At 37.8% G+C, this 4170-nt stretch overlaps 1 long non-coding RNA gene across 1 annotated transcript; it reads left to right on the forward strand.

Annotated features, from left to right (window-relative positions):
• Positions 1-680: 680 nt before the first annotated feature.
• On the forward strand, positions 681-3239 carry LOC128245116 (uncharacterized). The gene is made up of 3 exons (XR_008263058.1): positions 681-830; positions 2540-2675; positions 3069-3239. It is a non-coding gene; the product is annotated as an uncharacterized LOC128245116 (long non-coding RNA).
• Positions 3240-4170: the final 931 nt, after the last annotated feature.

Genomic DNA, 4170 nt, shown 5'->3' on the forward strand with positions numbered 1-4170 from the left:
TCTGACAGAAACCATATTTTGTTGGGGATTGGTAAGATCATGTTTAAACTTGGTCAGAATGTTTCCCTTGTTGAAATCTTGAAATCTTGTTAAAGTGGGTCTCATGGAATCAAAAGCTAGGCCACAAGGCCAAAAGGTTTAATATTTGGCAAGCTTTATCAGAATGTTGATGTCTTGTACAAATTTAAGTGAAGCAAGTGATAAAAAATTTAGATATAAAATCTTTCCTAAAATTTTCTTTGTCAAAAATCATATCATTGGACCAAATATTGGTTATGATTGGTCTGATTACCCTCATTGATATCTAATTGCATTATAAGTGGGTCATTTTTGGTCCAAAACAGGGTCTAAGATCAAAGATTGGGAACAGACTTAGGCAATAATTTATCAGCTCCAATCACTATTTCAAATAGTTTTATTATATCTCAAAGTCAGTAAAATGATGCATTTAATTGAAGCAAGATATGGTTGATATCCAAAATATATTTCCATGTTTTAGAACTTTATTTCTCTGTTTAGGTTGCTGCACTGGCAAAGTAACTACTCTATATGTGGACTGCAAAACGTCATTTAGGGTATTTTAATTCGTGTGTACATGTATGTGAACATGTGTATGGTCATACATAACATAATTAATGTCATCCAACCAATTCATCAGGTATGGAAAACAATGACTTTGGAAGAACCTGGGCCATGGGCTCTCTGATCGTAGACAAACTGTACCTGTATAATGGAGCCTATCTAACCCTTGGCACCCTTGGGCATGATGACAACCCAGATTCTGCTTCATCCAATTTCAAGACTGAGAGAACACTCTTGAGTCACCTTAGGTAGGTGGTTAAATTTATTGATATAAAAAGTTATATAATTATTTCATCTTCATTTGAAACAAATATTGATTACTTTTGCTATGATACCAATCCACTGCAGACAGTGAAGTGACCTGTTATCATAACACTGGGAGTATAAATCATAGGAGGTGCTTATGTGAAGTGACCTGTTATCATAACACTGGGAGTATAAAAGGATAGGAGGTGGTTATGTGTAGTCAGCACCGCACCGCCTCCGTGGCCTTCAGGTTAAGGAGTCCGCCTACGAAGCGGGAGGTCGTGGGTTCGATCCCGGGTTGCGTCATACCGAAAGACGTTAAAAGCTGGTACAAGTAGCTCCCTTGCCTGGCACTCGGCATTTAAAGGGTAGTGCTTGGAAAAGTGGTGTTCTCAGTACTGGTTCAACCCAGGAAAGTTGTATCCCGTGTATCGGTGCTTTACACTGAGCACGTTAAAGAACCATGAGGTCTCTTCGCAAAGAGCTAGGGTATCGCACCCTTGTATCTCTTGATAAAATATTCAGCTACCGTATTATATCATGCATAGGACGCACTTTTTTACCCCAAATTCTCGTCTTAAAAAGTGCCTGCGTCCTTTCTATGCTATTAGAATTGCATCTGTTTTTTCCAAGTCCATTTCGGGTCGAAAATATTGGGTCGAAAATATTGGACCGGGGAAGAACGCGGTAATAGTAAGTATCTGTACTGCGTCACCGAAGAGAACAACTGACATAGGTAAAATCACGCAAGTTAACACACGCAGAAATATATTGAATGTTTACTTTAAAATGATTTATTGAGAAATAAATTGAAAAAAAAATACGAGTGTTTACTTTTTTATAAAAGGGACGCTACTCACAAAAACTCGATGTGAGTCAGCATTTTAACTGGATTGAGTTATAACGGCAACGGAAAATCGGGAAAGGAGGTTAATATCAATTAATCGTTGTTCATGATTTTAATGTTTCGATATTATACAAAACATTTTGTTGCATGTTACTGTTTTAAAAAAATAATAAAGGAATGTGCATAACGCAAAGTAGCATAATTGTCAATATCAAATCTTTTCAAATGTGCGAAGGTGTGAAAAACACCCGCTGTCTGTCATTAGAAAAATGGTTGTTTGTTCGCACTTTACCTGACGTGCCTTCCGCTGGCAAGACTAATTACCGACACGCATTAATTATGCCTACATGCTTTAATCCGCGCAGCGACAAGCCTTATCAAAACAATCCTCAGTTTTGACAATACAGTTTTGTTGCGATTGCAACGGTTGCAACGGTTGACTGTCATTCAGAAGGCATGTCGGGACTATTGCAACGGTTGCAACGGTTGACTCTCAGTCGGGACTATTACGGCATTTGTACAAGTCTTATAATATGCGTGAATGTTCTCAAAATGTCAAGACATATATCTTTGTTATGTACGCTAAATTACCAAAATACGACGATAATTATCGAAATACACAAGACAGTTATCGAAATATGCCTAATATACAATTTTTTGTTTGTTTTTTACTTCAATATATGTTATAAATACTTTACCAACCTCAATTTTTCGGCTCCGATTTAACATTTTTCCGCTGCGTCCTATCTTATATATTAAGGGGTTTTACCCGTTTTCTCAACTATTTTTTTGCCTGCGTCCTATCTATGCTAGCGTCCTATACATGATATAATACGGTATTTTCCTCACTTGCTATTGTTTCAGAAAGACCTGGAGGAACTTGCCTTAGACATGAAGAAAGAGCAAGGGTGTTTCTTAAAAGTGTGCATTGGTTAAAGGGCTAAACTCAGATTGGTCTGAAATAGGAAAAGTGAATGTTAAAAAACCCAACACTATTTGGGTAAGACAGTTGCACTTCTGTATTAGATTTGTTTTTATTGTAAATCAAGGACTAAATAATTTAAATAGTCTGAAATAAATGAAAAAGGCAAACCAGTGTTAAGGGCAAATGTGTCGTGCAGGTTGCAGAATTTGGAGAACCTATGGGCCATATATACTGAACAACATGTGGCAGTGGAAGTATGTTGTACATAAATTTTATAAAACTGAGAAAGGTTTTCCATGTATGAAATATATATGTACTATATAACTGCATGTTTAGAAACTATTACCACCCATATCAAATATTTCTGATGTAAATTTCATTCCATTTATTTGATTAACAATTGCTTGAAGCCCCATTTATAATTGTTTAGACTATGTAACCAAGTTTAAAAATCTGTTCATGTTATAGGGGAAGGCAGAACGGACTTCCATTGGCAAAGCTCTTCACAAATATGGTGATGAGCCCGAAGGTCTAGTGGAAAATTGCCATGGAGACAGAAGGACAAATAGAGACTGGAAATCGAGATGGAAGGACAACCAGAGATTGGACATGGAGGCAGAAGGACAAGCTGTCACAGAGATTGGCCTTACAGACATACGGACAACCAGAGACTACACATGGAGATGGAAGGACAGTCAGAGACTGGACATGGAGACAGAAGGACAACCAGAGATTGACCTTGGAGACAGAAGGACAAGCAGAGACTACACATGGAGACAGAAGGACAGCCAGAGACTGGACATGGAGACAGAAGGACAACCAGACATTGACCTTGGAGACAGAAGGACAAGCAGAGACTAGACACGAAGACGAAAGGACAAACAAAGACTGGCCTTAGATATGGACACACACATATGTGGGGAGGGAAGGACAAGCAGAGACTTGTTATGGATACAAAATGATAAAAAGAGACTTTCCATGGATACAGAAGGACAAACATGGACTTGCCATGGATACAGTAGGACAAGCAAAGACTGGCATTAGAGACCAACACACAGAGACTGGTTGTGGGGAGGGAAGGACAACCTGGCAATAGAGACCAACACACACAGACTGTTTGTAAGAAGGGAAGGATAATCTGAGGCTTGTCATTGGGTAAACGAACAGACAGAGGCTGGCCATGGAGATAGAAGGACATGCAGAGACTTTCATTGGAAACAAAAGGACAAGCAAAACAAAATCACTGAATACCTGTCTTCACTGCATGCACACATCTGTAGAAACGTTTATAAACATTTTTCCATTTATCCTTTAAACATTATTCTGCTCTGCTGTAAAGCAACAATTAATAACATGTTTGACATTGCTTAGATTCATGCCTTGCATTGTATTTGCTATAAACATGTATAGGTTTTATGCAATAAACTGAGTTGAGTTGAGAAGAAGTGCTGCTCGGCAATAAATTAAACATAATATTTCACTCTTAATGTACCTTCTTTTGAAACCGTCCACTATTTTTCTGAAAGATAATTGTTTAAACCTAATTCAATTAGTTAATGCATGATTTAAA

The sequence above is a fragment of the Mya arenaria genome, chromosome 8, assembly GCF_026914265.1.
Source record: "Mya arenaria isolate MELC-2E11 chromosome 8, ASM2691426v1".
NCBI classification, from domain to species: domain Eukaryota; kingdom Metazoa; phylum Mollusca; class Bivalvia; order Myida; family Myidae; genus Mya; species Mya arenaria.